The following is a 17,757-nucleotide window of genomic DNA, read 5'->3' on the forward strand; positions in this document are numbered from 1 at the left end:
AGCACCAGCACACATCAGAAATACCTAATTTATGTTATAGATTCTTAAAATACATCGACCAAGGCAGAGCCCAAGAAACGTGGAAATGATGATTTTTCTACAAAGATGTAAATTTTATTTTTAATTATTTAAAGTTAATAGCCAGCATGATAAATATTTGATAAACTTTTTTGGTAGACCTATAGGTCGGTGTTTTTCAATAAATTCCTGTTAACTTTTGTATCACCTGACGGGGGAGGAGGGTTGTTTTTCTCTTTCTTTTAACATGCTAACAATCTTAGTTCATTAACCTATGAAAACCAAGGTTAATTAAATGTCAAACTGACTGACTTAAACAGACAAGGTATGTGGGTGATTGTGTGACTGGGTGGCTCTGTGGGGTGTGTGTGTGTGTGTGTGTGTGTGTGTGTGTGTGTATTCCTCTTTCTCTTTACCTTTATTTTAACTTTTAGAACTTATTTACAATGCAGAGACCAATCTTGAAAGCTGGTGACTAGTGTTGCCAACTCAGACTCAGATCATTGAGCTGCTACTTATCAGCTAGTGCCTTTTACACAGACCTTCTGCATCCTAACAAGAAGGTTTACCACTATCTGATGTGAAAAATGTGGACTTCATTTTCCAGCACTTACTCTGGATCCCCTAAGCCCCACAAGTCTCTTCAGAGCTGGTTGTAACTCTGATTTACCAGGAAGTTCCCTTCGATTTCTCCCACCCTCAGCCCAACACAGTTTTGTTTCTAGACTACTGGAATTTGGTTCTTCCTAACACATCTAAAGAAAGCTTCTGCCTGTATGGTTTACATTGACAATTCCATTTTAAACTGACTGGCACCACGGGACTTGCTATCCCATAACATTTAATAAAAGGCAGACAGACGAACAGACACTCCTTCCTCCCTGTCACCTGCTAAAAGGTGACGGATTTCTATTATTGGTTATGTTAACAAACCTCGCTAAAGTGAGGGCTGTATTCTTACAGTACTGTCAGTCAAGCCTAAAAGGGAAAAAATGGAACATTATAATTCTAGTAAGAAAAATATTATTGAAATCAATGCTAGGATGGGGAAGTCTTGAAAACAAACCAGAGATGGTTAAAAAAAAAAAAAAGTAACTTTTTCACTTACTGCCTAAGTTCCTCTGTCATCAATAAAGTTACTTTATAAATTTAAGCATTCATTGTTAGGCAAGTTTCAATTCTGTCATTTTATGTGACAAAACAAATAGCCAATATAGTTTGCATTATTTGCAGTATAGTTTACATAATTGCATATTGTAGCAAATATCAGAATACTGTCTAGTTATTTTGGTTTTGATTTCTTCCAGTACGAATACTCCACATAAATCTCAATGGTTCATTTCTTCAGAAGAAAGGTTATGTGTATTTCTTGGCAGGAATAGGGTCTAAGCAGAAACCTTTACCAGTCTAAATTGTAATGTTTAATTCCTTCATGACAATGAGTTCTGCACAATTGCTGTGAGTACTGAGTCCCGAAGGTACTGGTGTTAGTAAGTACTGTCCAGGTTTTATAGTAATGAATACTTAGTTCTTGGGATAACCATGTTAACTTTTAACAGCACTCCAACATGACACTGATGTTTAACCACACAGAACCAAGTTTCAAAGTTTTGCCTTTAAACAGTATTGCATCCCTGTAGACACCCACGACATTTATAGGATCCTGAACCGTCTCTCGGTGCTCAAGGCCACATAGACGTTGGAAGGCAGCTAGGGGCTCTGCTTCACCAACCAGCACCATCATCAAACTTTTGCAAATAAGATACAATGATTTCATTTCAAAGCAAAGAGAACATTGTGTCTCAAAAATCTCAATAATAAACCTAAAATAATCCTTCCAGAGAACTGAAGGTCATTCCCTACTCTAGAGTAGGAAGCCAGCACAGAAAGGCATCAGGGATACAGAGTTGCATCCTGTATGGTCTGTTCTGAACCCTGGGTACCAGTGAGTATTCAGGTATTAGTGAGGGAGGTGCCCAGACTGCCTCTGAATCCACCCTCCATGCTCATAGCTCAGAGCCCTCCCGCCTGCCGCCTCGAGATATCACGTGATGTGTGTTTTCTTCACTTGTTGCTTGAGAATCTTCTTGACAAAATTTTTAAAGTAAAATTTGTGTACTTATTAATTTGTTACACGTGCACACACATCACAGGTGCATGGATGTGCTGGGGGTGGGATCTATATGCCATGCGGCACGAATAAAGGTCAGGGAACAACTTTCTAGGCTTTTTTCTCTTTTTCTACTAGGTGGGTCCCAGGGACTGAACTCAGGTCACCGGGCTTGGTGGCAAGCACCTTTATTGGCTGAGCCGTCTTTTCCTTGGCTCATCTCTTTACTCCTAATTGTCACATTTTTATGATGGACCTCAACAAGCATCTTAGGACTCTGAGGTAGTTATAAGAGAAAAAGAGACACTGCTGGATTTGACAGCTAGTCTCAAAAACTTTCCAAAGTGTTCCTCCGTCTAGGAATTGATTCCTTCCTGTTCTTCTCAAAAGCAAGTAAAGCGTGGCTCAGGGCATAGGAGACACACCAAGTCTTGTCTCATCTGGACCAGAACTAGATGGGCCTTCGAGGGTGTGAGGTTGCAGCAGGGTTCGGGTGGGTTGTTCTGATGTCTGGCCTTGGCTTTGGAAGATGGCAGCTTTTAAAAAGGAGAAAGCAAGGCTCTTTCTGTCTGAGTTTCTCTTACTAAAAATGTCAGGAGGGCAAAGGGGAGAGAGACAGACAGAGGGAGAGCAGTACGCAGGTCACAGAAGATGTGCTACCGTGGAAGAGTGTCCAGACTAGTCTTACAAGGGTTTGGATGTAAGGTTTTGAGACCCTTGTCTAGTCCACAGCTCATTAAACTGTGGGGCCCACATGGAATTGTGTAACTGAATGTGGGGCTTCAACAACAACAACAAAAAATTGACAACAGGGAAATGCTTCCCAACATTCAACCACTAAACACTAATTCAAAACCAGCTGCTGCCTTACTGTAGCCTCCGTTCTGGACGCACACCTTGAGCACTTTGCATGGAGCCTGGCACCATACCATGCAGTGCCCACAAAGGCTGCTGGAAATGCCTTGTCATAACACAAATTGCTAAATGGTCTTTTTAATAAAAAAAAAAAAAACAGAACCAGATATTGGGGTAGATGCTGAAAGATCAGAGAGACAAAAGAACAAGCCACTGCCACGTCTTACCTCTAGGACTCCTCAGCCTGAAAAGCATTAGTTCCTGTCTCCTCACGCCTTATATACCTTTCTCCACCCAGCCATCACTTCCTTCTTAGTGCTGGGATTAAAGGCGTGTGTGCTTCCCAAGAAATGGCATGAGATCTCAAATGCTGGATTAAAGGTGTGAGCCACCACTGCCCAGCTCTGTTTCTCTCCTAGACTGAATCAATCTCATGTAGTCCAGGGTGGCTTTGAACTCACAGAGATCCGGACAGATCTCTGCCTCCTGAGTGCTAGGATTAAAGGTGTGTGCCACCACTGCCTGGCATCTATGTTTAATCTAGTGGCTTGTTCTGTTCTCTGATCTTCAGGAAATTTTTATTAGGGTACACAATATATCACCACACCTTGGTGGGGGTTGGAGACTTTTGTGTGATATGATTTATAGTGTCTTTATCCTGCATCAGCTTTTCTGCTCTTGTGGAAGCATCATAGTTTTGTTATGGAAGGGCAGACTTTCAATACTTTGCTACTCCTTTTTCAGCATAAGGAGCTCCTAATCTATCTTTGTAATGGATTGCAATTGAAGGTTAGATTTTTAAAGCCTCTGCTTGAGTTACTGGCTTGAATTTCATCAAAAATTCTGAAATGAATTTTGACTTGGGAGTAAGACAGAATTTCCAATAGTTATTGCATTGCCCTAAAATCTACTTCTGCTCATTTGTACAATATTCTTAAAGTGATGTTCACAGCATTGACAATTATATGTCCAAAGCATATTGACCAAGTCTGAAAACCACTGAAGATGTTCTGTGTCCTGCAATGTCAAATACTAAGAGCTAAGATTGTTTAAGATTCTTTTTGAAACAAATAAGCTTGCCCATCTCATTAATATGTAAATGTGTTTTAGTCTTTAATAAGGGGATATATTTGAGGATGCTTGTACCCTTAGCCAGCCATCTCTGCTGTCAAGGTTTTTTTAATTATTTATATGTAGAAATCTATACATACTATTTGAAAAAATACATTAAAATGTCAGATGACACTGGAAATGTACATAATAAATCCTGATTTTGCTTTGTGCTTGCTCTTACGACATTCACTGCCATAATCTGAGAGGCTCAAGGTGAAGGTCACCACAGTGGCAAACAAGGCTAATTATGTCCTCAGAGAAGGATATACCAAGACTGAGTGCATGGAGGCATTTGTTGGCTTTATTTCCCATGTCATATTGGCCACCTTTAAAGGAACCATCTGGCCTAAGCCCAAGCATGGAATTTGTGGCCTAAATGCATAGGAAAGTATGTCTGGGCTGCCATTGCTCAAGTTGTCCACTTGGCAGCAAAGCCAAGGTAGCCATGTTACACACTGCTGGGTAAGTTGGCTACCAAAAGATTAGAGAGAATGCTCCAGATGAGCAATTGTTTTCCATGTTCTGGGGGACTCTGCATTGTCTCCTTCCCAAAGTATCTGCTTTTGGGCCCCTGCTTCTTCAGTGGGTATCTTAACTCAAGGATTTGTGCTCCATTGCATGTAAACAAATATAACCTTATATGCTTCTTAATCTGAATCACCAAAAATGCATTTAAGCAAAACGCAGGAAGCACAGACTGGCTTGGAGACAATTATATCATAGTTACCAATTAGCCGTGGTTGCTTTTCCATCCATAATGCAAAGGCCTTACCCAGGCCACTGAGCAACACAGGAGACATCATCACCTCAGAGTCATCTCAACTGACACCTCTAGGCAGCCTCTGTAAAGGCTTAGGCAGCCATGTGCATTCAGAATGATCCCCCTACTTTGTGAAAAAAAAAATAGAAGCAATAATTAAGACCAAGCAAAAATTAACGCGATTGTTATATGATTCTCTTATATGACTGACAATTGAGTTATGATATAATCACCTTAATGTGAATCTTAATATTTCCTATGAATACTTTTCTTTTCGCCTTTGGAAGCACAAGACGTCATTGGTTTGCATTTAGAAGCAGTCCCATGCTTATCAGTGAGCTCCTTGGTTTGCAGATGAAAGAGGAGTTTGGAGAGATGTCTGGGGTCTTGGGGTATCCCACAATTTCCATGAAGATTAGAATGGGCACAAATGCACTAAAGCAAAAGTAAAGTCCGTGAGGCATGGGGACCGCTAGATGGACAGGGGTCACATCTCCAAGTTTGAGAGAGTCTCTGCTCATGTTCCCTTCTGGCTGCAAAGTATCTCTGTTCATCACATTTCACATCTTCTGTTGAACATTTGGAGTCTAACAAACCTCCCTGAATATATCTACTGCCCAGGATTGTCTGATCCATCTTTTAGATCACACTGAGCTGTTGAAAAAAAAAAAAACTAACTTCATGGGTTTTCAATGCATTCATGTCAATCACCCTTTAAAAAAAAAAGGTGATTTTTTTTTTTAAGGCAAGAGGTTCACTATTTTAAATAAACAGCACTCTTTTTGTTATGTGAAATATACTTAACAGAAAATGCATGGCTTTGACTACTTTTGGTGTATACAGTACTGTGACATTAAACACATTCACAGTGTTGTCCAACCATCCATCTCCCAATATGCTTCTTATTTCCAAACTTCAAGTCTATACCACTAAACACTACCTATACCCAATGTCCAGAGTCACACTGAACTCCCACACTGGTAGCCTAGTACAGCAAGGTGGGACAGGGGTATCACACAGCAGTAGGCAATAAAAGCAGCCTGGGTACACAGGGGAGGTGTTGTCCTGAAAGAACTTAATACTATCACCACTGCAGAGGGGAGAGCTGACGTGTGTCTGCCGTATCAGGAGAGATGAGCCCGGAATTTGTGCAGGACAGTGGATGTAGAGCCAGCCACAGGAGGCTAGGAAAGTTCAGTGGCCAAGGAGCAGGGTCCAGGAAGGCCATGCTTGTGTCTGTCTGCCTCTTAACATTTCTGAGAACTGACTCCTGAAAACACAGTGTTTTCAGGTGTTTATAGGGTGTCACGTGGGGTTTGAACCTCACTTGTACTGTGTGACGTTTAATTTGAGCACATAGATCCAGCACCTAAGACATGCTTTATTTTTTGTGGTGACCACACTCAAAAGCCTTTCTTCTAGCCTTTGACTGTTTTCGAAGCATCAATAAGACTCTTGCTACAGAAGCCAACAGTCTTCTTTCTTACAAATGTCACCCCCTGATAAGTAGAGTGAAAAAAACTCTTACATTTTGCTTTGTTTTAGCTACTTAGCTTAAGCTCTCATAGCCCTCTTCCTCTAAGACCAGTAAACTGGAGGATTGTAGGTCTTAGGGACATGATAAAGTCACAAACTCATTAAGTCATAAGGCAATAACTCATAACGGGGCAATCCAGCCACTTAATGTCAGCAACCACCCTGACAAAATCACTTCGGAGGGGCTTCAGCCAAGAAGTCCTTCCCACATAAAAGCAAGATCACACATTAAATAACCATGCTGCCGAGGAGGACCATACGTGCTACAAAATTCTTTCTCATTTGCTTCCACTCAAATGTTATTTCTTTTTTTCTTAGAAAGGAAAAACATTTCACTGGGGGCTGGCTTACAGTTTTAGAGGTTTAGTCCATTATCATCATGGCGGGAAGCATGGTAGTACACAGGCAGACAAACTATATTTCTTAAAATATGCTGTACTAGGCTACCAGTGTGGGAGTTCAGTGTGACTCTGGACATTGGGTATAGGTAGTGTTTAGTGGTATAGACTTGAAGTTTGGAAATAAGAAGCATATTGGGAGATGGATGGTTGGACAACACTGTGAATGTGTTTAATGTCACAAAATAAGGCAATGTCTCTTGTTTTGTTTTGCTTTAATCATATTTAATCATATTTAAACAAATCTAACAGAAGCAAGATCTCAGTGGAGATGCAAGACCAAGGGAAGTAACCCTGGGACTCTCTAGATTGCCTGGGACTCTCTAGATCTGCCTGGGACTCTCTAGATCTGCCTGGGACTCTCTAGATCTGCCTGGGACTCTCTAGATCTGCCTGGGACTCTCTAGATCTGCCTGGGACTCTCTAGATGGCCTGGGACTCTCTAGATCTGCCTGGGACTCTCTAGATGGCCTGGGACTCTCCAGATGGCCTGGGACTCTCTAGATTGCCTCTTGCATTCAGAACTTGATTCTGCCTTTTAAGACTCTCACGAGGTTTATCCGCAACTCGCTAAGTGCAAAGGGTCTGCATTATTCCATGCCTCTTGTTGGTCACAGACGAAAGCCATCTCTTCTTACATGACCAAAGTTCTTCAAAATAATTCAGTATCCCGCGCGTCGCTGCCTGGCATTGCCAGTCTTTACTGGATTCGAGGGAAGAGCCCTCCTTCTCTGTCAGTGTGTTAAATAAAGTCCCTGCAAGGCCACACTACCCTTAGCAACTAAGCCCAAAGTAACTCCGTACATATCACAGAGGTGTCATGTCTCACCCGGAAAGCATGGTGCCACTCAGAAAGAAACAGAAATGGAGAAAATTTGCACTTTTGGAAAACAGAAATATTAAAATGAAAAAGGAGAAGGGGCAGGACAGCGTCATGAACAGGTGTTGCAGATTCCCTGGGAGTTTGAGGTGCTTAGAACAGTGACTGCCTGTCTCTGTCTCTTTCTGTCTCCCTCCTCTCTGGATTTCTCTGTCTGTCTCTCCCTCCTCTCTCTTACACACACACACACACACACACACACACACACACACACACACACACAGTGCTACAGATTAAACCCAGGACCTTGCCCATGTTAGCTGAGTAAACTTCTACCACAGAGCCACCCCCAGCCCTATTTTCTAGTTGTTTTCTTTTTTTTTTTTTTTAATGCAATCTGAGCTTTTATTTTCTGTCTTTGTTCTATAGGATTATGGGTATTTTCACCCAAACATTTCCCCCAAGTTGTGCTTGTAGGGAGCCCACAATTTCATAATTAAATAGTCTGTGAGTCACATATATTCTAGATTTGTTTTTGAGACAGGTCTCTGTATTCCTGGCTGTCCTGGGTAATTACTATGTATATAAGGCTCACTTCGAATTCACAGAGGTCCACATTTGGCCTTTAGATGGTTTTAAATCTGATTTTATATATATATATATATGGGTTACATAGAAGGATGTTTCTTGATTTCCCAGTAGTTATGAATATCTCAGACATGTTACTCTGTTGTTGTATTTTATTTTTGGATTACACAAAATAATGTGTTTGGAAAAGCTCTGATTTCAAATATTTTGAACAAGTATTTTCGGTGTTGAAAAGTGTGATCCCACTGCATACATTCAGGTAGGGAGGAACTCCTGCTTAGACACGCAGGCGTGCTGAGGGAGTCTGCACACAGGGATACACTCTCCAGGCTCCCATGGACCCCTTTCCTGCTGCACAGCATGACACAAAACACAGAATTTTTTTGGAGCCTTGTAGTCCATATTTAGAAGGGAAGGAAGAGTAACAGTTACCTCTTCCCACTGTGAAGAGTATATCTAAGATTATGTGTGTAAAGACGTCCCTGAGCACTGTCCCCGGCCAGCAGTAAGCATAGGTAAATAGAAATATTACCAAAAAAAAAAAAAAAAAAAAAAAGCTTTCAAAACCAGGCATGGTGGCACACCGTGTTAACTTGAGGCCAGACGATACAGCAAGATCCCTAGAGGGCAGAGGAGAAAAAAGAAAGAGGGAAGAGGAGAAAGTAGGAAAAGACGCTGGCTGCAGACGCAGTAGTGAGAAGGAAGAAGGAAGCTTAGCCTGGGCCTTGAGTTCGGGGCTGGTGGTGCCCTCTAGGAGCCTCTCCATCCTACCGGCCCTGAGCAGTGATCTCACCTTCTGAGCTGCAGATGCTGTGGGTTGAGGCTCCACGTTTATGGAAGCCAGCTGACCTGAGCCTTGGACAGAGCCTGTGCTCAGAGACTGTGACTTGCTATGTCTAGGAAGACTTGGCCTGAAACAGCTCAGCCTGGCCTGGGACATCCGTGACTGAGTTGCAGCCTAAGATCGTTGACCGACTGTGTCTTTCAGGGATGGGCGCTCGCACAACTCTGTGCACAGGCCTTGCTGGGCCACAGCTCTCCCACAGCAGGGCAGGAACTCCATCCCTCCACCCTGTTCCCAAGATGCAACAGTACTTCAGTCACCCCTGGAGAGATGCACAGACTGCTTCAACAGTCTTCTGATGACTAATGTAAGGGTCAAAGGTCACGCTGGACCACCCTTAGGCTGAGATGAAGACTTGGAACTTCAAGTCAGTCAGTGTCAATCAAGGCCTTGGTCCTCCCCACGTGTATGGGCCTCATGTGTGACTCAGGTCAGTCTTAACAATAACAGCAGAGGCCCCTGAAGATGGAACCTGCTTCCGGTGCCTGTAGAGGCTCCCGGTACCCTCTGTGCTTCTCTGGAGCTTGGGCTTCTCATCCTGCTCTGAAGACTTCATGCTTGCCAGATCAACCACCAGGGCCTTTTCTCTGATAATCTGTGTGTCTGTGCACATATATGTGGGGACATGCGTGTTTGCATACATTTTGTACTTGTTTGTGTATATGTGTGTATGTGCATATGTATGCAATGACACAGTACATGTAGACACATACATATGTTTATATGTCTGTATGCATGCATTTATACATATCAGTCTGTGTGAATACATACTAACATGTCTCTCTATATATGCATATATATCTGTAGGTTCATGTTTGTGTATATGTGTATTTGTATGTATGTACACATGTGTGGCTGCATGCATTCTTGAACATATACATGTCTTTACATGTGTGTGTGGATACATGTGTGCATATAAGTTTATGTTTGGAATGCCTGTGCATATATACAAACATGTTCATATATGTGTACATGTGTGTTTGCATATGCATGTGTGGGTGCATATACTCTTGTGTGCATACATATATGTCTCTACACACATATTTGTGTATGCACACCCATCAGAGTGTTTGTTTACCCCTCCCCCATTGGTTCTAGTTCACAGGAAAACCCCAACTGGTATATTATGATTTCACCACTTTTGTTTCCAGATTTTTTTTTCATATGGATTCCTGAAGAAACACTCTTTTTTGGAACTCTAACCTTTGGTGTTTCCTTTTTAAAATGTAAGCTGGATGTGGGAAAGCTGAGTCTGAATTACCATTTCACTGAATCCAAAATAAAGTTATTAGAAGTGCCCCCTTCTATGACTCCTGTGTGGAAACAGCTTTCTCTGTATGACGCTCTCTGCCCTGCCCGGCTGTGTCAGAGGCAGTTCTGCTGTCTCCACTCTCTTCCAGATAGCAGCCCTCCTCCACCCACACGCTCCCTCCCTCCCTCCTCTTTGTGCTAACAGGTTTTGTACATTAGCTCTTACAAAAAAAAGGGAAAAAAATTCCTTTGAATGACGAATTGGCATGCACATTCTCTCACAGGCATAGAGGAAATGCTAGCCTAGCAACATCCACCGCATGAACTGCAAGGGCCTCGGTTTGTTTCTTCGGAGGGAGACTTGAGACAGCCAGACATTTCCAGATTCTGTGCCAAGGGGCATATGGTTAGATGGGGTGAGGAAGAGCGGGGTTGTCTGGGCAGGGAAGGGAATCCCTTTGTTCTGTTCCATTGGGAGGTTCCTAAGGATGTTAGGGAAACAGCCTGATGGCCAGCTGAGATCCAGTACCTGAGAGAAGTTTGGATAATCTCTGTCTGCCTTCAGGGCAGCCTCCCTGGTGTGCAGTGCACACCTCATGTGCACACAGGTGATGTGACAAGAGAGGATGCAATGACCCCATTCAAAGAGTTAAATCAGACAGACGATTCCCACTGAGACACAGGTAAACCCGATTCTTTCCTTGACGCTCCCTGCGACTATGACGCAGTCACTTTCTCTTACAGCAGAAGATGAAACAGAGCCTCTGAGTTGATACAAAGAAGCTGAGAACCTTCACCCTGCCTTTGTGCCAAGCCCAAAGAAGGATTCCGCCCACATGGCAAGCCTCCGGCTCCCTAAGTTGGCACGGGGCTGCAATGAAGGGAAAGCTCAATGGAAGTGCGTCACAGTGTGGGAAGAGACGTGTGGTAATCGGATAGTCAAGTGATTTTGACCTGTTGACATGGTATTACCACATGGTTTGGCCTTACACATAGCAAAGCGCTCTTCTTCCCTTTAGGACAACAGATGATGTGGGTCTAGTCAGAGATGCAGAGAGAAAAGTCTGGGAAGTTGCTTTTTATGAATGCTCGCCATCCTTTTGGTTACCATGGATACTTTAGAGACATTGCTGTTGAAGACTGTAGGGTATCTGTGGTGGATACTATTGAGTATCCGTGATGAGTACTGTTGGGTGCTGTTGGGTCCCTGTGATGGCTACTACTGAGTACTGCTGGGTGCATGTGGTGGGTGTTGTTGAGTACTGTAGGGTACCCATGGTGGATACTGTTAAGTACTGATGTCTATCTGTGGAAAATGTATTTAAGAATCTTGGGCTTTGGGGTTTTTTTTCTTAAGGAGTATAACATCAAATTAGGGAGGTATAAGAACACCTAAGCAAGGAATTTCATCGCTAAAATTTTGAAAGTAATATAGCCAAAACGGATTTGAGGTCATATACAATATTTTGCCAGTTCTAAAATTTAAACAAACTGTTTCCAAAAAAAAAAAGCAAAAAAGATCAGCAGGAAGTTATAGCAATTTCCACTGAGAATACAAAGGAAAATTGCTCTCTCTACTTTCCCTGAAGGCAAATGTCCAGGCCAACATGGGGTGCTTTCTCCCGAGACAATCATTTTCTAGGGGGACAAAAAGAAAAAAAAATAATAGATTCTTATTTTCATAAATTGACCCTGAACTTGAGTCACAATCTGCAGACAATTTCTACCACTGTGTAAACCATACACACAAAAATGCTTCCTTCAAAAAGTCCTCATTACTTTCTGCCTAAGTACATCTATTTTCTCTGTATAGTTTAGGTGAGCAACTTAGGGAAAATGCTTCCTTGTATTCACATCTTGACATTGCTATGGAACCTGTAATTCTGCAGGATCCCAGACTACTTGGTAAACTGCATATTCCAAGGCCCTAGCTAGAATGCACAGGAGACTTTCCTACTGGCACATGGTAAGTCAACTTCAACATCTGGCTTTCCGTGTGTGTGTGTGTGTGTGTGTGTGTGCACTTTCCAGGATAGCTGTATGTAGAAGAATGAAAATAGATCCATACCTACCACCCTGAACAAAATTCAACTCCAAAAGGATCAAGGACCTTAACCGAAGGCCAGATACACTGAACCTGATTGAAGAGAAAGTGGGGAATAGTCTTTTTGTTTGTTTGTTTGTTTGTTTGTTTGTTTGTTTGTTTCAAGACAGGGTTTCTCTGTGTAGTTTTGGTGCCTGTCCTGGATCTCGCTCTGTAGACCAGGCTGGCCTCAAACTCACAGAGATCTGCTTGGCTCTGCCTGCCAAGTGCTAGGATTAAAGGCGTGTGCCACCACTGCCCAGCTGTGGGGAATAGTCTTGAACTCATTGTCATAAGGAAAGATTTTTCTGAACAGAACATTGATAGCAGAGGCACTAAGGACAATAGTTAATAAGTCGAACTTCACGAAACTGAAAACCTTCTGTATGGCAAAGGACGCCATCATTCAGACAAAGTGGCAGCCTATAGAATAGGAAAAACAAGACTTTACTAATTAATTATACATCTAATAGAGGGTTAGTATCTAGAATATATAAAGAACTTAAAATAACACTGGCCATCAAGAAAAAAAAATAACTAAATAAAAATGGGCTACAGAACCCAGCAGAGAGTTCTCAAAAAGATGAAATGCAAATGGCTGAGGAACATTTAAATAAGTGTTCAACATCCTTAGCCATCAGGGAAATGCAAATCAAAACTGCTTTGAGATTTCATCTCACAGTGGCTACGATCAATAAAACAAATCACAGCACATGCTGGTGAGGCTGTGGGTACGGGGGACAGTTATTCATTGCTAGTGGGACTGCAAAATTTTACAGCCCCTGTGGAAATCAGTGTGGTAGTCCTTCAGGAAGCTAGGAATAGATCTACCTCAGACCTATCACACTTGGGCACGTACTCAACAGACTCTATATTCTACTACAGAGACACTTGGTCATCCATATTCACTGCTGATCTAGTCATAGTAGCCAGAAATTGGAAACAGCCAAAAATGTTGGTCAACTGATGAATGAATCATGAAAATATGGTACATTTACACAATGGAATAATATTCAGCTGCTAAAAATGAAATTTGCAGATCAGTACCTCACTCAGCCCTCATCAGAGAAGCTTCTTCTAGTAGGTGGGAAATGCAGAGATCCAAAATGTGACAACATGCAGAGAATGAGAGACTCTGGAGCCGTCAGGACTAAATGGGATGTCTTCATCAAACCCCTCCCTCAGGCTCAGGAATCTATGTGGATGAGGAGGTTAAAATTTTTTTTAAGAGACACAGGTGATGGATGACCCCAAGGAAACAGCATCTTCTGGACACTACAGGACCAATGCACATATGAACGCGTAGACTGTGGTGGCAGCATGCACAGGATCCACACAGGTTTAAGCCAGAAGGGGTTCCAGCATGGAGAGGGGGAAGTGGATTTGGGGGTCTCACCACTAACCAAGAAGTTATCTGCAATTGATAAATGCTGGCAAAGGGAAAATCTGTTTTCCCCAGTGGAGTCTCACTGGGTATAAGGCACACTTCAGGGCAGGCCCCATGCCTAGGAGTACTTGGCCAACACAAAACAACTTCCATGGCTTCTTTGTGAACTTTTTGGTTTTTTTTGGCATTTTTTGTCTTTTGTTGTTGTTTGTTTCATATTTTGTGGTTTTTTTATTTGTTTTAAGAGGGAGAGAACATTAAGTTGAGTGGGTAGAGAGGTAGAAACGATCTGGAAGGAGTTGGGCAAGGGCAAAACATAATAAAAATATTGTATAAAGAAAAATTTTAAAGTTTCCCAGTATGTAGTTCAATGGCTACAGGAAAAGAGACTGCCTCGAATCCCAGGATTTGGGAGACAGAGACTGGGGATCGATCCCTTGAGCAAGCTGACTCATCACGGTAGCTGAATTAGTGAGCTCTAGGTCCAGTGACAGAGACGCTTCAATGTGTAAAGTGGTGTACATTCAAGGAAGGTGACAGATGTCAACCTGGCACACACACATACATGTTCGCACACTACACATGCATGTAACAAAAAGAGAGACTTTTAAGGGAAAGTATGAATTTACATTTTTTGGTATTAATCCCAATCTCAATAATTACTTAGAAAAACACGTTTTGTGTCTGTGTCTGTACACATTTTCCATTAAAGCAATGGATCACAATCATTGGGGAGTTTGGTTTTTGCTTTGTTTTGTTTTTGTTTTTTTGGTGTGTGTGTGTGTGTGTGTGTGTGTGTGTTTAGGTGCCTGAGGCCAGAAGACAGAGCTAGATCCCCCGGGACTGGAGTTACAGGAGGTTGAGAACCACTCAGTGTGGATGCTGGGCACACAGTCTGGTTCCCTGCAACAGAAGTATGTGCCTTTAACCTTGGAGGTATTTCTTCTTCAGCTCCCTGCTTTTTTGTGGGTGCTGGGGATTAGAACTCAGGTCCTTATGCTGTGCAGCAGGCACATTACGTCCTCCATGAGCCATCTTCCATGCCCTGGAGGATTTCTTAAATGTGGGTTCCTCCCTCTGCAAGTCTAACTCAGTGGGTCTGCCTGGGGTTCTGCACTTCAGCAGGCATCTAGGATGTTGTGAAGTCCACTGTCTACGTCCCCAGCATCTATTCCAATCTGTAGAGTCCCCAGGACTGTACCCCAAATGAGTGAGTTTTATGGCCCCCCTGCTGTCTGCTCATGGGTAAGCAGCTGGAGGCCATGAGATGCTTGGAGAAGTTCACCAAGGTTCTAAAACAACTGGGTGAGACGGCCACTTGTATTAATGGCAATGAGTTTAATTTTTCCAAAATCACTTACTATCCTCAAAGACAGGAATGAGAACAGTGTGTGAAATTATATATTTCATACAGCTGCAATGAAATCCTTCCAAGCTGTCCTCGATCTTGTTTTGACTGATTTTCTACCAGTCTATAAAAGCAGCAAATGTCCGTACTGCTACAGATGAGCAATCACGTCCACCCCACATGTATGTGCTGAAGTGCTGACCACATATCTGATGGTTTGAGAAAGGAGTACTTGGGAGATGACTGGGTCTAGGAAGCAGAGCCCCTGCAAACGGAGGTCCAGGGGCTCCTGGCACCCTCTGCCATGGGAGGACATATTGAAAAGTTCTGTCACCCACTGGTGGCTCTTGCCAGGCACTGGTCAGCTGGCACTTGATCTAGGACATTGAAGGCTCCAGGTATGATAAATAAACCTTTTCAAAAGTCATCTGGCTTAGGGCATTTTGTTATGGCAGCTGGAATAAACTCAGTCATCCATACACCGTGTCTACTATAACTGTGCAAACAAAGACAAACAACAAAGCTTGGCATCGGGTTGCTCCAGCATGATGTGTTTGCCCTCCAGGCCCAGATTGGGTGTCCCTCCAATTTTTCCTGTGGATATCTGCTCCGTGATTCTTTTAAAATTCCTATTCTTGGTGAGGCGTCCCTAGACCATGTTCTTAGCTTCTCCTCAGCCATTCACTGCACAGCCCTGCTTTCTCTGTGCTTCACCAGCATGTGCTGCTGGGATCCCCAAGGGCAGCGGCATCTGTATTTCGCTCACTGATACATCCTAGTTGCAGGATATCCTGGCACACACATGTGAGCACATGTCTGACGTGGATAAGTATGACCTGAATCACAAAATAGAAGATCACAAAATACCAGGCCTTGGTTCAAAATGGTGTCTTACACCAATTTTAAATATTTTCTAACCCATTTGACGTTCCCTTGTTCCTTTATCAGAAAGTAATTTTCCGGATGACTCTAAGAATTTGACATTTACTCAGGGAGCAGAGCAGAGAGGTTCTCTGGGCTCCCGTGACATCAGTGAAGGAGGCCGACCACTTTTCGCACAGTCTCTGGTAACCTGTCTGTGTGTGCTCCATGTGCCCAGGGTCTGTGGAAACACAGCCTTGGGTATGGAGGCAGAGGGTCTCCAAGAGGTTTGTTTCATAAATAAACACAATGTGGTGCTTACCCTTCGCCAGACATGGTTTTAAGTACTTGTAAAACATCTGCTTACTGACTCATCAGGCAGCCTGAGGAGACGGAGACCAAAGACAGGGGCATGCCAAGGCTGAGAACTTGTTCCTGCTGCATTGGTAAGTGACAGGGCCTGATAAAGGACTCCACAGCTTATATCTGGACCCTTCTCCAGGCCAATATGTGAACATCACATATTAGGGCAGACTGTGGGATACAAGGTCACCCTGGAAACTGAAAACAGTCTACAGGGGCCACAGGCCACCAGATGTTCTCTTCTTGTCAAAGCTTTGAGAAACTAACTCTAATTCTGCATCTCTCTGTACTCATGCACTTTTATAGAAATAAAGGGCCTCATCTTACCTGGCTGTGGAAGAAGGTCAGGGAAGGAGAACACACTCAGAGGAACTTGGTCTCAAGAGGAAGGCTGGTGAGTTTCTTGCAAGCAAGAGGAGGAATGGAGTGGTATACCCCAACCTTCTTCTAACCGAAGAAGTGACATGCTCTGGACACAATGTGAAGCCAAGAAGGGCAGCTGAGAGGAGCCCTTAGCATTCTGTGTTCTCTGAGGTGGTGAATTCCAACCAATACATGCACTGGACAGCCATGCAGGGAGATGAACACATACATGTGTGCAGTGTGTGTGTGTGTGTGTGTGTGTGTGTGTGTGTGTGTGTGTGTGAGTACAGGCAGGCATGTACCATGGTGCACATCTGAGACAAGCCTGTGAGGTGAGCTCGAAGGGATTCTGCCTCTGCCTCCTCTGCCTCCCATCTTGCCACAAGAGCACAGGGATTGCAGACATGCACTCCTGTGCCCGATATTCTGTTTTCTGAGACTTCTAACTCAGGGCCTCACACTGCACAGTAAGTGCTTTAACCATGGAGCTGCCCCAGCCCACCGGTGGGGATGCTGACGGGGCTGCCCCAGCCCACCGATGGGGATGCTGACGGGGCTGCCCCAGCCCACCGATGGGGATGCTGACCTGAAAAGATCTCCAGGGCATATTGTCAACCGAGGAAAGCAAGATGAAAATGGTGACCGGATGGTGTGAGCTTTGAAAAGAGGAGAATGTCATCAGCCATGTTTGTGTGCAGCATGGAAGCAGCTTTGGGAAGACCCAGGAAACAAATGGAGCTTGCTCTCTGGCTCTCTCTCACCCTCTCTATCTTTCAGTGTGTGTGTGTGTGTGTGTGTGTGTGTGTACATGCATCTGTGTGTGTCTCTCTCATGTGTGTATGTGTGTGTGTGTGTGAACAGATGGCTCTGTTGTGAAAGTGGTAGGTGTGGGAGTGAGACTTCTGAAAGTGTGCCTTTTTATATTGTTTTCATTTCAGATCATAAATTTTAAACATTTTTAAAATTCTTAAGTCATGTGTTAGATGAAAAACAGAAACAAAGACCAAAAACCAGAATCCACCGCTGGCACCGTTTCTGTGGGACCTGCCTTGGATGAAT

Source organism: Peromyscus eremicus, chromosome 8b (assembly GCF_949786415.1).
Source record: "Peromyscus eremicus chromosome 8b, PerEre_H2_v1, whole genome shotgun sequence".
Lineage (NCBI taxonomy): Eukaryota > Metazoa > Chordata > Mammalia > Rodentia > Cricetidae > Peromyscus > Peromyscus eremicus.